The sequence below is a fragment of the Protopterus annectens genome, chromosome 15.part0, assembly GCF_019279795.1.
Source record: "Protopterus annectens isolate FY-2018-M chromosome 15.part0, PAN1.0, whole genome shotgun sequence".
NCBI classification, from domain to species: Eukaryota; Metazoa; Chordata; order Ceratodontiformes; family Protopteridae; genus Protopterus; species Protopterus annectens.
Genome location: NC_056749.1, coordinates 66,318,605 through 66,334,925, shown reverse-complemented (window position 1 = coordinate 66,334,925; position 16,321 = coordinate 66,318,605). Strand labels below are relative to the sequence as shown.

The following is a 16,321-nucleotide window of genomic DNA, read 5'->3' as shown; positions in this document are numbered from 1 at the left end:
CTGTCACAAACAAAATGTTACTTTCACCTTTAAGCTGACATGTATGTGGTTTGGTTTACAAAAACAACAATGACAATAATAACAGACTGGCATGTTTGTGCAGATATTTATGAAACTAAGCTCTATACTGAATAAGTGAAATCTAATGGTTGTTTAAACGAAGAACTGGATTCTCTTCAATAGCAAGTTATACATAAGTCATACGCTCTCGTCAGTTTGGTTTCCAAACAAGACAAATGCCATTCTTTTACTTTGGTCTTTCAGCGTCTTTAGCCAGCAGTAAGCACCACAGCTGACAATGTTGGGCTGTTTGGTTAGTTAAGCTTCGGTAGCCCTGATGTAGCAAACTTGGTAGCTGTGTCATGTTTCTGTATTACTTCAGTAAGTTTGTGCACAGTTAGTGTTATGCTGACTGCATGCTTTGCCATATTTCTTGCTCTTTAGTGGAATACAGCCTTGCTGCATTATGTAAGTACTATTACTTAAATAACTGAATGCAGTCTGATACTTTTGTTTGTTTTATGTGCATTAAGTGCTGAGTTAGGGGTTCTTTCATTCTAACTGCAGACTTGTCTTGTAGTGTGTCAGTGGCAGTAACTGCTGTAAGGCGTAATTGTGATTCTTCTATATAGTTTGTTTATTGGCTAAACGGGGGAATAAGTACAGAGTAGTGAGTAGGCTGATGAGTAGGCTGCAAGGTTCGCATTCTGCCTGTTTAAGGCTATTTGTACTGTACACTGAAATGTACTACTGCATCGACTTGGATTTCACAAGAGGGGGTAGACATAAGTCTGATTTCACCTTTATTAGGCCATTGTCAATTCAGTGAATCCACTTGCTCTTAATTACAAAAAAGTATATTCCTATACTTTACTTGAACAGTGCCTGTTCTGAGAATAACCAAGTCCGTGGTATGTGCTTCCTTATCCAGATGAATATTCATGAGGCTGAAAAACCACTTCATATTGCTTATTCATGAGTAAAGTGTGACGTCAACCAGTTGCTGGGTCTTGGGCGGAGTTTGGGTGGTGCTTGCTACTGCGCATCTGGTGAGCCAGTACAGTACAACAAAGCCAATTTACATATGTCCTTCACAAATGGAGTATAACATTTAACATGGGCTTGGGTCAGGAATACACAGCATGTCAGCCCTGCTCCATCATGCACCAGTGTCTATGAATCCCAGCCAGAATGTGCTACAAGACACAGACATACAGACAATTTAGTTGATTTTCCTAACTTCCTAAGTACAGCGATGTTAAATGTTCAGTAAAAAGTGTTCAAATGTAATGTCTTCTCTTTCTCCCTCAAGCCCTAAGCTCTGTATTAAAAATGCTGCTAAGCTGTAATAGGTGAAACATGATACCCAAAAGATTATTGACAGGACCATATAAAGGAGGTCGTAGTGTAAGTATTCATCTACCATTTGCCTGCAGATAGACTGTTGCGAGCCTGCAAGCCTCTGCAAAGCCATTGAAGGCAACACTGACCCCCCCCAAAGACAAGAACTATAACATGTCTTGTAATAATTGTCGCACACTGTAATGTTATCAGAGGATGTAATCAAATTAGCAAAAGATACTTTACCTGAACAGAGGTCAAGGCTCCAAAATGGGGTTGAGATGCACAGGTGGTTCACCTTTTCCTCCCTTTCTTAGCTAGGCCCTCATATATCTCATTACAATACAAGATGCTCCTGCTTCATTAGCAGCAAATCAGATGCAACTTTTCAACCATTCACTACTGCTGGCTTATCTGCCAATGAATAAAATGTTAAATCTTTGCCTTCTAAGTCAAATTAAAAAAAGGTCTATCAGGACCTTTAAAATTACATATGGGGGGATTCACTGATGAAGCATGCAGAACAAAAGAAGTTTTATAATTATGTTCATAGTGAAAAAATGCACATAATAGAGTAGGTCCTATACTGAAAGTGTGTGCCCTCATTAGTGACCATAAGGACGCTGCTTAACTACTGCATGTTTATTTTGCATCATTAGTAACTTCAAAGAATATTCCTTTGGTGGATATTTTAGTCACTGACAAGCCTTCAGCAATATATCTTAAAGATATGATTAATATGATGCCCTATATAGGGTCAAAAAGAAGTTCATTTGGGCCAAACGTAATAAGAGTCTGCATTATTAGACATAAAGAACACTTAATAAGGCCAGTAACCAAGCTATTTGATTTCATGATGAAAAATACTATGGGTCTACTTACCTCAAAGTTGGATTATGTCATGCCACTATACAAGAATAGTGAACATGGTGTTACCCCCAAGTATTACCTAATTAGCTTAACCTCACTTCTAGATAAGTGTTTTGAATCGCGAATGCTTTGACTGTTAACAGTGGAAATGACCTAGTCCTTTCAGATCTGAACCTACATGGTGTTTAATACTAATCTGGTATAATTTTATGAAACGCTCAGCATTGCACTCAATAATAGAATGATCTCAACAGTATGCCTGGACCTGTCAAAGGCCTTTGATAGCATTCCTCATACTGTACCAGTAAGGCAGAAAACGAATCTTTGCATTATTGAATGGGTGAAATTCTGCCCAACAAATATATGCCAGTGTGTTAAATGAATATATGCCAGTGTGTTAAATGAATATATGCCAGTGTGTTAAATGAATGGCTATTATTCCATCGGGTGAACAGTTTATTCTAGGGTAGCACAGGGGATCGGACTTGGGCCCTGAATATTTAACTATGTGATCTCTTTATTACCTATTAATGTTACTTACTGTCCAAATACATAAATAATATCAACATTTGTGGTCTTTTGGACTTCCGATGATGGTGCTGATCAACTGGTACCATGTTTCTCTTAATCCCTTCTCATCAAGCATTTTTTTCCATTTAAATACAGTTTTAATAATTAGCACATTGAACCAATGTCACCTATGAAGAAAACAGGCAGGAAACCCAATGCTAGTGTGCAAGGAAAACTAGAAACTGAGCACAGTGTTTTGAAACAGCCATTCCAGACCGGTCAGATAGTATTGGCAAAAAATGTGAACTCAGCAATAACCAAAAATATGTCAGAAATTCAGAAGAAACTAGACTCTGAGGAGAAAAAGATGAGTGATTCTTTGGTCAAATGCTTGAAAAGGATTGACTAAAAGATGGACAATATAGAGGCAGCCTTAAATGAGCAGTTGGACCAAGTAGAAAAACTGCTTAAGAGGACTGATAAGCATACAAGAGGCCACCTATGAAGAATTCGACACGAAACTCATGGAGATGGAAGATAGAGCCAGAAGGGAAAATCTACAGTTTACCAATATACCAGAGGGACAGGAGACAAGGAAACGTATTTCTTTTATGACTGAACAGTTGCACAAATGAAGAACCATTCCACTAGAAGAAACTAAGATTGAGAGAGCTAGTAGAGTACATTCACCTACTGAAATTTCCTGTCATGTCTCTAGGCCTATCCAGATTAAGTTGCAAACTTTTCAACTTCAGGAAAGGTTACTTTCCATACTGTGGAAAAGAGGGATGGTGTTTAAACTGGGGGACACAAGGGTGTACATAGCTCATGACTAGTCCACATCTGCAAGAATAAAAAGAAATATATTTCTTCCTCACATTACAGCATTTAAGTCTGTCAGTCTTCTATTTTGACTCCCCTACCTAGGTGTTCTTAAGATTTTGCTGCTGACTTGGATGAAATCCTTTACATCTCCTCAAGAAGCAATAGCCAAAGTTGGGAAATATAGGGACCTCACTGGGAAAAATGTGAGGCAATAAATGGTAATATTTAGGACAGCCAGAGTTATACAGCCAAGAAGTGAAAAGAGCAATGTCCAGTAACGCCATTCCCCATGTTCTAAAGGGAAAAGAGCAATGTCCAGTAATGCCATTCCCATGTTCTAAAGGGAAAAGAGCAATGTCCAGTAACGCCATTCCCATGTTCTGAAGGGAAAAGAGCAATGTCCAGTAACACCATTCCCATGTTCTAAAGGGAAAAGAGCAATGTCCAGTAAAACCATTCCCCATGTTCTAAAGGGAAAAGAGCAATGTCCAGTAATGCCATTCCCATGTTCTGAAGGGAAAAGAGCAATGTCCAGTAACGCCATTCCCCATGTTCTAAAGGGAAAAGAGCAATGTCCAGTAACACCATTCCCCAAGTTCTAAAGGGAAAAGAGCAATGTCCAGTAACGCCATTCCCCATGTTCTAAAGGGAAAAGAGCAATGTCCAGTAATGCCATTCCCATGTTCTGAAGGGAAAAGAGCAATGTCCAGTAATGCCATTCCCATGTTCTAAAGGGAAAAGAGCAATGTCCAGTAACACCATTCCCATGTTCTAAAGGGAAAAGAGCAATGTCCAGTAACGCCATTCCCATGTTCTAAAGGGAAAAGAGCAATGTCCAGTAATGCCATTCCCATGTTCTGAAGGGAAAAGAGCAATGTCCAGTAACTCCATTCCCCATGTTCTAAAGGGAAAAAAGCAATGTCCAGTAACGTCATTCCCATGTTCTGATGGGAAAAGAGCAATGTCCTGTAACACCATTCCCCATGTTCTAAAGGGAAAAGAGCAATGTCCAGTAACGTCATTCCCATGTTCTGAAGGGAAAAGAGCAATGTCCAGTAACGCCATTCCCATGTTCTAAAGGGAAAAGAGCAATGTCCAGTAACGCCATTCCCATGTTCTAAAGGGAAAAGAGCAATGTCCAGTAACGCCATTCCCATGTTCTAAAGGGAAAAGAGCAATGTCCAGTAATGCCATTCCCCATGTTCTGAAGGGAAAAGAGCAATGTCCAGTAATGCCATTCCCATGTTCTGAAGGGAAAAGAGCAATGTCCAGTAACGCCATTCCCATGTTCTAAAGGGAAAAGAGCAATGTCCAGTAACGTCATTCCCATGTTCTGAAGGGAAAAGAGCAATGTCCAGTAACGCCATTCCCCATGTTCTAAAGGGAAAAGAGCAATGTCCAGTAATGCCATTCCCCATGTTCTAAAGGGAAAAGAGCAATGTCCAGTAACGCCATTCCCATGTTCTAAAGGGAAAAGAGCAATGTCCAGTAACGCCATTCCCATGTTCTGAAGGGAAAAGAGCAATGTCCAGTAATGCCATTCCCATGTTCTAAAGGGAAAAGAGCAATGTCCAGTAATGCCATTCCCCATGTTCTAAAGGGAAAAGAGCAATGTCCAGTAACGCCATTCCCATGTTCTGAAGGGAAAAGAGCAATGTCCAGTAACGCCATTCCCCATGTTCTAAAGGAAAAAGAGCAATGTCCAGTAACGCCATTCCCATGTTCTGAAGGGAAAAGAGCAATGTCCAGTAATGCCATTCCCATGTTCTGAAGGGAAAAGAGCAATGTCCAGTAACGCCATTCCCCATGTTCTAAAGGGAAAAGAGCAATGTCCAGTAATGCCATTCCCCATGTTCTGAAGGGAAAAGAGCAATGTCCAGTAACATCATTCCCATGTTCTGAAGGGAAAAGAGCAATGTCCAGTAACGCCATTCCCCATGTTCTAAAGGGAAAAGAGCAATGTCCAGTAACGCCATTCCCATGTTCTGAAGGGAAAAGAGCAATGTCCAGTAACGCCATTCCCCATGTTCTAAAGGGAAAAGAGCAATGTCCAGTAATGCCATTCCCCATGTTCTAAAGGGAAAAGAGCAATGTCCAGTAATGCCATTCCCATGTTCTGAAGGGAAAAGAGCAATGTCCAGTAACGTCATTCCCATGTTCTGAAGGGAAAAGAGCAATGTCCAGTAATGTCATTCCCATGTTCTAAAGGGAAAAGAGCAATGTCCAGTAATGTCATTCCCATGTTCTGAAGGAAAAAGAGCGATGTTCAGTAACGCCATTCCCATGTTCTAAAGGGAAAAGAGCAATGTCCAGTAACGCCATTCCCCATGTTCTAAAGGGAAAAGAGCAATGTCCAGTAATGTCATTCCCATGTTCTGAAGGGAAAAGATCAATGTCCAGTAACGCCATTCCCCATGTTCTGAAGGGAAAAAAGCAATGTCCAGTAACGCCATTCCCCATGTTCTGAAGGGAAAAGAGCAATGTCCAGTAACGCCATTCCCCAAGTTCTAAAGGGAAAAGAGCAATGTCCAGTAATGCCATTCCCCATGTTCTGAAGGGAAAAGAGCAATGTCCAGTAACGCCATTCCCCATGTTCTAAAGGGAAAAGAGCAATGTCCAGTAACGCCATTCCCATGTTCTGAAGGGAAAAGAGCAATGTCCAGTAACGCCATTCCCCATGTTCTGAAGGGAAAAGAGCAATGTCCAGTAACGCCATTCCCATGTTCTGAAGGGAAAAGAGCAATGTCCAGTAACGCCATTCCCATGTTCTAAAGGGAAAAGAGCAATGTCCAGTAACGCCATTCCCATGTTCTGAAGGGAAAAGAGCAATGTCCAGTAACGCCATTCCCCATGTTCTGAAGGGAAAAGAGCAATGTCCAGTAACGCCATTCCCATGTTCTAAAGGGAAAAGAGCAATGTCCAGTAACGCCATTCCCATGTTCTAAAGGGAAAAGAGCAATGTCCAGTAACACCATTCCCATGTTCTGAAGGGAAAAGAGCAATGTCCAGTAACGCCATTCCCATGTTCTAAAGGGAAAAGAGCAATGTCCAGTAACGCCATTCCCCATGTTCTAAAGGGAAAAGAGCAATGTCCAGTAACGCCATTCCCATGTTCTGAAGGGAAAAGAGCAATGTCCAGTAACGCCATTCCCCATGTTCTGAAGGGAAAAGAGCAATGTCCAGTAACGCCATTCCCATGTTCTGAAGGGAAAAGAGCAATGTCCAGTAACGCCATTCCCCATGTTCTAAAGGGAAAAGAGCAATGTCCAGTAATGCCATTCCCATGTTCTGAAGGGAAAAGAGCAATGTCCAGTAACGCCATTCCCCATGTTCTAAAGGGAAAAGAGCAATGTCCAGTAACGCCATTCCCATGTTCTAAAGGGAAAAGAGCAATGTCCAGTAATGCCATTCCCCATGTTCTAAAGGGAAAAGAGCAATGTCCAGTAACGCCATTCCCATGTTCTGAAGGGAAAAGAGCAATGTCCAGTAACGCCATTCCCCATGTTCTGAAGGGGGAAAAAGCAATGTCCAGTAACGCCATTCCCCATGTTCTGAAGGGAAAAGAGCAATGTCCAGTAACGCCATTCCCCATGTTCTAAAGGGAAAAGAGCAATGTCCAGTAACGCCATTCCCATGTTCTAAAGGGAAAAGAGCAATGTCCAGTAATGCCATTCCCATGTTCTGAAGGGAAAAGAGCAATGTCCAGTAACGCCATTCCCCATGTTCTAAAGGGAAAAGAGCAATGTCCAGTAACGCCATTCCCATGTTCTGAAGGGAAAAGAGCAATGTCCAGTAATGCCATTCCCATGTTCTGAAGGGAAAAGAGCAATGTCCAGTAATGTCATTCCCATGTTCTAAAGGAAAAAGAGCATTGTCCAGTAACGCCATTCCCCAAGTTCTAAAGGGAAAAGAGCAATGTCCAGTAACGCCATTCCCCATGTTCTGAAGGGAAAAGAGCAATGTCCAGTAACGCCATTCCCATGTTCTAAAGGGAAAAGAGCAATGTCCAGTAACGTCATTCCCATGTTCTGAAGGGAAAAGAGCAATGTCCAGTAACACCATTCCCCATGTTCTAAAGGGAAAAGAGCAATGTCCAGTAACGTCATTCCCATGTTCTGAAGGGAAAAGAGCAATGTCCAGTAACGCCATTCCCCATGTTCTGAAGGGAAAAGAGCAATGTCCAGTAACGCCATTCCCCATGTTCTAAAGGGAAAAGAGCAATGTCCAGTAACGCCATTCCCATGTTCTGAAGGGAAAAGAGCAATGTCCAGTAACGCCATTCCCCATGTTCTGAAGGGAAAAGAGCAATGTCCAGTAACGTCATTCCCATTTTCTAAAGGGAAACGAGCAATGTCCAGTAACATCATTCCCATGTTCTAAAGGGAAAAGAGCAATGTCCAGTAATGCCATTCCCATGTTCTGAAGGGAAAAGAGCAATGTCCAGTAACGCCATTCCCATGTTCTAAAGGGAAAAGAGCAATGTCCAGTAACGCCATTCCCCATGTTCTAAAGGGAAAAGAGCAATGTCCAGTAACGCCATTCCCATGTTCTGAAGGGAAAAGAGCAATGTCCAGTAACGTCATTCCCATGTTCTGAAGGGAAAAGAGCAATGTCCAGTAATGCCATTCCCCATGTTCTGAAGGGAAAAGAGCAATGTCCAGTAACGCCATTCCCCATGTTCTAAAGGGAAAAGAGCAATGTCCAGTAATGCCATTCCCCATGTTCTGAAGGGAAAAGAGCAATGTCCAGTAACGCCATTCCCCATGTTCTAAAGGGAAAAGAGCAATGTCCAGTAACGCCATTCCCATGTTCTAAAGGGAAAAGAGCAATGTCCAGTAATGCCATTCCCCATGTTCTAAAGGGAAAAGAGCAATGTCCAGTAACGTCATTCCCATGTTCTGAAGGGAAAAGAGCAATGTCCAGTAACGCCATTCCCCATGTTCTGAAGGGAAAAGAGCAATGTCCAGTAACGCCATTCCCCATGTTCTGAAGGGAAAAGAGCAATGTCCAGTAACGCCATTCCCATGTTCTAAAGGGAAAAGAGCAATGTCCAGTAACGCCATTCCCCATGTTCTAAAGGGAAAAGAGCAATGTCCAGTAATGCCATTCCCATGTTCTGAAGGGAAAAGAGCAATGTCCAGTAACGCCATTCCCCATGTTCTAAAGGGAAAAGAGCAATGTCCAGTAACTCCATTCCCCATGTTCTAAAGGGAAAAAAGCAATGTCCAGTAACGTCATTCCCATGTTCTGAAGGGAAAAGAGCAATGTCCAGTAACGCCATTCCCCATGTTCTAAAGGGAAAAGAGCAATGTCCAGTAATGCCATTCCCCATGTTCTAAAGGGAAAAGAGCAATGTCCAGTAACGCCATTTCCATGTTCTAAAGGGAAAAGAGCAATGTCCAGTAACACCATTCCCATGTTCTAAAGGGAAAAGAGCAATGTCCAGTAACGCCATTCCCCATGTTCTAAAGGGAAAAGAGCAATGTCCAGTAATGCCATTCCCATGTTCTGAAGGGAAAAGAGCAATGTCCAGTAATGCCATTCCCATGTTCTGAAAGGAAAAGAACAATGTCCAGTAACGCCATTCCCATGTTCTGAAGGGAAAAAAGCAATGTCCAGTAACGTCATTCCCATGTTCTGAAGGGAAAAGAGCAATGTCCAGTAACGCCATTCCCCATGTTCTAAAGGGAAAAGAGCAATGTCCAGTAACGCCATTCCCCATGTTCTAAAGGGAAAAGAGCAATGTCCAGTAATGCCATTCCCATGTTCTAAAGGGAAAAGAGCAATGTCCAGTAACATCATTCCCATGTTCTGAAGGGAAAAGAGCAATGTCCAGTAATGCCATTCCCATGTTCTGAAGGGAAAAGAGCAATGTCCAGTAATGCCATTCCCCATGTTCTAAAGGGAAAAGAGCAATGTCCAGTAATGTCATTCCCATGTTCTGAAGGGAAAAGAGCAATGTCCAGTAACGCCATTCCCCATGTTCTAAATGGAAAAGAGCAATGTCCAGTAACGCCATTCCCATGTTCTGAAGGGAAAAGAGCAATGTCCAGTAACGCCATTCCCATGTTCTGAAGGGAAAAGAGCAATGTCCAGTAACACCATTCCCCATGTTCTAAAGGGAAAAGAGCAATGTCCAGTAACGCCATTCCCCATGTTCTGAAGGGAAAAGAGCAATGTCCAGTAACATCATTCCCATGTTCTGAAGGGAAAAGAGCAATGTCCAGTAACGCCATTCCCCATGTTCTAAAGGGAAAAGAGCAATGTCCAGTAATGCCATTCCCATGTTCTGAAGGGAAAAGAGCAATGTCCAGTAACGCCATTCCCATGTTCTAAAGGGAAAAGAGCAATGTCCAGTAACGCCATTCCCATGTTCTGAAGGGAAAAGAGCAATGTCCAGTAATGTCATTCCCATGTTCTGAAGGGAAAAGAGCAATGTCCAGTAACGCCATTCCCATGTTCTGAAGGGAAAAGAGCAATGTCCAGTAACGCCATTCCCCATGTTCTAAAGGGAAAAGAGCAATGTCCAGTAACGCCATTCCCATGTTCTGAAGGGAAAAGAGCAATGTCCAGTAACATCATTCCCATGTTCTAAAGGAAAAAGAGCAATGTCCAGTAACGTCATTCCCATGTTCTAAAGGGAAAAGAGCAATGTCCAGTAACGCCATTCCCATGTTCTGAAGGGAAAAGAGCAATGTCCAGTAACGCCATTCCCCATGTTCTAAAGGGAAAAGAGCAATGTCCAGTAACGCCATTCCCATGTTCTGAAGGGAAAAGATCAATGTCCAGTAACGCCATTCCCATGTTCTGAAGGGAAAAGAGCAATGTCCAGTAACGCCATTCCCCATGTTCTGAAGGGAAAAGAGCAATGTCCAGTAACGCCATTCCCCATGTTCTAAAGGGAAAAGAGCAATGTCCAGTAACGCCATTCCCCATGTTCTGAAGGGAAAAGAGCAATGTCCAGTAACGCCATTCCCATGTTCTAAAGGGAAAAGAGCAATGTCCAGTAACGCCATTCCCCATGTTCTAAAGGGAAAAGAGCAATGTCCAGTAACGCCATTCCCATGTTCTGAAGGGAAAAGAGCAATGTCCAGTAATGCCATTCCCCATGTTCTGAAGGGAAAAGAGCAATGTCCAGTAACGCCATTCCCCATGTTCTGAAGGGAAAAGAGCAATGTCCAGTAACGCCATTCCCATGTTCTAAAGGGAAAAGAGCAATGTCCAGTAACGCCATTCCCCATGTTCTGAAGGGAAAAGAGCAATGTCCAGTAACGCCATTCCCATGTTCTGAAGGGAAAAGAGCAATGTCCAGTAACGCCATTCCCCATGTTCTAAAGGGAAAAGAGCAATGTCCAGTAACGCCATTCCCCATGTTCTGAAGGGAAAAGAGCAATGTCCAGTAACGCCATTCCCCATGTTCTAAAGGGAAAAGAGCAATGTCCAGTAACGCCATTCCCCATGTTCTAAAGGGAAAAGAGCAATGTCCAGTAACGTCATTCCCATGTTCTGAAGGGAAAAGAGCAATGTCCAGTAATGCCATTCCCCATGTTCTGAAGAGAAAAAAGCAATGTCCAGTAACGCCATTCCCCATGTTCTGAAGGGAAAAGAGCAATGTCCAGTAACGCCATTCCCCAAGTTCTAAAGTGAAAAGAGCAATGTCCAGTAACGCCATTCCCCATGTTCTGAAGGGAAAAGAGCAATGTCCAGTAACGCCATTCCCCATGTTCTAAAGGGAAAAGAGCAATGTCCAGTAATGCCATTCCCATGTTCTAAAGGGAAAAGAGCAATGTCCAGTAACGCCATTCCCCATGTTCTAAAGGGAAAAGATCAATGTCCAGTAATGCCATTCCCATGTTCTGAAGGGAAAAGAGCAATGTCCAGTAATGCCATTCCCATGTTCTGAAGGGAAAAGAGCAATGTCCAGTAACACCATTCCCATGTTCTAAAGGGAAAAAAGCAATGTCCAGTAACGCCATTCCCCAAGTTCTAAAGGGAAAAGAGCAATGTCCAGTAACGCCATTCCCATGTTCTGAAAGAAAATGCTGTACAAGCAAACTGAACTGCAGAAGAATCCAAAACATTTGAGAGAAATTGTCATGGAGGCCTCTCTAGACCAAGTGGTTACGGATGGTTTGCATTGTCTCCACACAGCAAGAGGTTCTCTGGTTCAAATCTCGGCCGGGGTGCCTTCTGTGGAGAGTTTGCATGTCTTCCCTGCCTTTGCATAGGTTTCACTTGGTGCTCTGGTTTCCTCCCACATTACAAAGACTTGCATCTGGAGTGTTTCTCCCCCGGCCTCTGCTGAAAATTGTCTCGTTCCAAGTCAGACTTTCCCATTAAACAAATGTTAAATAAATAATGTGCTCTCTGAAGTGAGGGAAGATGAACAGCAAGCTTGGATCTCCATTTTAACCTTACCTGAACTTCATTTCTTGAGGACTCAGATGTTTGCCTTACATAGTTAATTATAGTTACCTGGATGAGTGTCCAGATAGCAGACTGACAAGTCAGATTGCACAGGATTTCCTTTTAAATATGGCTCTTTGTACCATAGTGTAGACATTTATGTACAGGGACAAAGAGCCTTCCATTTTTGACTTTTATTAGTCATCACTCTATATTTCTGTGCTGTCTTTACAATTAGTTTCAGGATGTGTATGCAGCCAAATGGGGCATTGTACTCGGTGATTGGCCTAATGAGGGAAGAGTAGAGGGAGACAATGACCTCTTTCTTCCTGGATGCAAAACCCTTAGTAATGTGGTGTCACATAAAAGGTCTTTCTGAACACAGTAGCAATGTAGTGGTCAAAAGAGAAGTTGCTGTCAACCTGTGTTTCCAGATCTCTTATGACACCTTCTGTGTTCAGTGGACTACCATCGATGTGGTAATTCATGGGAACCGGGTTTTCCCCAAAGGGGATGACGACACATTTTTTTGGCATTGAGCTTAAGGCCATGGTTCTGACACCAGTCATTGGTCTCAGAGAGGGCTTTCTGTATGATGTCAACATCACTTGGGGAGTTAATTATGGCCCAACTTGCAATCGTCTGTGAACTTTGTCAGCCAGAGTCCCTTCATGTTGGCCTGGACTTCAGAGAAGTAGATACCAAACAGGAGAGGACTCAGGACTGAACCCTGTGGGACTCCACTTTTGACTGGTCGACAGTTTGACTTGGAGTCAGCTACTTTCACACTGTGGATTCTGTCTGTGAACCAGTTTGCAACCCACCTAATGATACAGGGATTGATGCCTAGCTTAGTGAGTTTTTCTATGATTCCTGAGTTGGGAATGGTATCAAAGGCCTTGGCCAGATCAAGGTAGGCTGTATGAACCACCTTGCCTTCATCCACAGCTCTGGTGACTGACTCAAAGAAGTCGACCAGGTTGAGCGGGCATGATCTACCCTTCACAAAACCAAACTGTGTGGGATCCAGAGTTTGGAGGTTCCATATATCTTTGTTTATTATGTGGGGGGGGGGGGCAAAGGGAAATCTCCTAGACAACGAGCACTATAACAACCATGGGTCACACTTCCCTGACCTTACTTTTTTACTTTATTAATTGAACTGCTTATTGGAAATTGGCTGTGAATTATTTGTATATAGTTATTACAGTGTTTCTCAAAAATGTATATTCAGTTTGCTGAAGGCAAATCTTGGTGATTGGGTTCAGGGCAACAAGATCAAATGAAATAAAAGTATCACTAATCATTAACAGAGTTTGCTAGAGAACAGGCAGGGAAAACAGTATAAAAACAAAGTGACCATAAAGTACTGATTTCTTCCATGGCAGTCCACTTAGTGACCTGGAATGTTAATGGTCTACTGATGACAATAAAGAAAGGAATAACTAGAACTATATCAGGCAGAGCGATAAGAATGTGATACTGCTGCAAGAACCCCATTTAACTGATGAGCATAGAGCCTTAACCAAGAAATAAGCTAGGGAGGGATATTACGCAAATGCAGTCCAAGGCCGAAGAAGGGGAATTATAACTTAATTAAAGAAGGGATCCCCCCTTAAAATCTAAAATTTGCAAACTGATCAATAAGTGAGATATATTTTAATTAGGAAAGACTGGATAGGGACTAGGATCACAGTCGGTAATAGTTTTGTGCACCCAAGACACCTGCAAACCAGATTGTGAAGATTTTATTGTAGATACTTGCATTTAGTAAATGGTTTACTGATTATAGCTGGAAAATGGAATGTGGTAATGGCAAAACAGGAGAGGCACAAGAAATCGGAAATTTACAAAACAGGGAAGACAATTAGCCCAGCCATTAAAGCAATTGGTTTGCACAACTTAGGAGAAGCTAGGTTGGAAGGGAAAGGAAATTTACATTTATGTATAGAGCACGATCAAGATTATACAGGATATAGATAACAGAAGGACATCTATACCAGGTTCTGTGGATATTTATTTACTTAAGCACTTTTGTACTCTGTGAGTGTAGAACTAAGGGGGAGCAATCACTTTCAAGGGCATAAACACTGAAGGAAGCAGGTATCCTGGACTAAATATCTGGACAAGAAATAATGTCTTAAACACTTCATGAAAGACAGTGCAGAAGCAATTCAACAAAGTCTAGATAGTTGGCACGAGGGTTGGAATGACTTAAAAAGAACAGTTAAAATAGGAATTAAGAACACAGAGATGAATTGTGGGTAGCACAAAAAATCTGAATAGCAAATCAGATTTAATACAAGAACTTCAACAGACAAGGCTTTTAACTCCAGACCAAAAAAAAGAGCTAGAGGAAATGACACAGTTGTAGAAAGTACAGGCCCAGGAAAGAATGGAGACACAACATATAGCTTAAAAGGGTCTATGTTAGATAAACAAAAGTTTATCTTACCAAACAGTGACATGAGCAAAATTCCCGGCACCCGAAACCGCAATTGTGAGATTGCGGTACAGTGAAGATGGGAATATTCGCCCTTTCCTCACTGTAGTGCGATCTCGGAGTTGAAATATATATTCAGCGGGGGGGGGGTGCAGCCCCCACAATTGCAGTTTCGAGTTCCGGGATTTTCGATCATATCAGCATTCGGTAAGATAAACTTTTATTGATCTAATATAGACCTGTTTAAAAGACTGCACACTATGAAAACTCTCCAAAACTGCAGAAATATTTAGCAGCAAGACTGAGACAGTGGGCAGAAGAAAAACATCTAAAAATTAGAAATCTTTGATCATATTAGATGAATGAACATATTACTCCATGAAACAAGACGCATTTAGGGAATTCTACAAAAAACAGATAGAAAGTAGGGCTTAATGATGCATAAAGACTAACTGAAAGAATCTCTTCCCAAGAAACTGAATCTCAGATGTTGAGCAAGCAGAATGGGATGCAGAATGGGACCCCCAGGATAGGGTGGGATTCTGACAGAGGTATGGAAGGAGTTTTGTAAAGCAGCAATTTCTATTTAGTTGGGGCTATTTAACAGTATAATACGGGCCAAGCAAACACAGCCTTCATAGCATATAGCAGTAATTTCTGTAATACAGAAGGAAGTAAAAAAAATCATAGTCATCCAGGGACATACAGACCTACTTTGATTTTGAACCTTGATCATGAAGTATTTGTGGAGATCTTAGCAGAAAGGTTAGCGAGTATCACCCTAAGCTGATCCATTTTGATCAGTGTCAGTTTATAAAGATTAAGCAAACATTTGATAATATTATCAGAACATACTTAATACTACAACAACAAGCATCTGTAGATAAAAACCTGCTAGAAATTATGTTAGATGCTTAGAAGGTATTCAACAGAGTCCACCAGGACTATTTTGGTGACTGCTTGGTGCATTATCCCTGTGTTTCTGTTGTGGTATCTCCTGGGACAGGTTTCATTTTTGGTTCCTGGTTGAATTTTGTTCTGCCACCACTGTTTCTGTTTGATTATTTATGGTGATTATTGACTAAACTAGGTTTCCCATACAATGTTGTTCAAGTAATACAAGCAATCTATAGGGAAGCCATTATTAAGATAAATTCAAGACTATAGAACTACTGACAGAAAGGGAGACACAGAAAGACTGCTCATTGTCTTCTCTGTTATTTGCCCAGAGATTTAAGTCATGTGACCTCAGGAGCTGGAACTAGAATGGACCTCAATAAAAACTGTCCTATTCTTGGATGACATTATAGTAAATTGTGAAGGCTGCCAGCCTAGCCAGATAGAATTTTATAGATAATTCTGTCATCTGTAAATATTAATGTAAACCACAGGATTGTTGTCTTAAGTGAAAAAAAATGCCATTACAAAAATGTAACAACAGTTCACTCTGCTGACCAAGTAAAACATGTTGTGACCCTATGATCTAAAGTCGGCTCCGGCCTGTCTAGGTGAAAACATTCTTTCTATTGTTTTAACCAAGAGTTAAATTGCTAGATTTAAACATGCAAATGTATTTTTATTGCTCTGCTTCCTGACCAGCTGCAAGATAACAAAAGGAGATGTTAAGAATGTAAATGCAGTTTCTGTTAGCCTGGGAACCCAGGGAAGTGTGAAGAATTTTGTAATGTGAACCCAGGGAAGTGTGAAGAATGATGTAATGTGAACCAGGAATGTGATTTTAAAAACAGAGAGAATCAGAGAGAATTAAGCATTTTTGTCTTGACCATCCAACTCATCAGCACTCTGCCTGTGTTCTATATGTAAGTTTATCTTAGACTTCTGTTTTCTCTTAGAAATAGCTAGAAACTAGAAAGATTAGATTATTTTTCTGTGATGGGGTGCCTTCTGTCTGTGTTTCAGGCTCTG

At 41.6% G+C, this 16,321-nt stretch overlaps 1 protein-coding gene across 2 annotated transcripts in view; it reads left to right on the top strand.

The window, feature by feature from the left end:
• F8 (coagulation factor VIII) overlaps nt 1-16,321 on the top strand; it is a 2,728,596-nt gene that overhangs the window by 1,627,866 nt on the left and 1,084,409 nt on the right. The window lies entirely within an intron of this gene.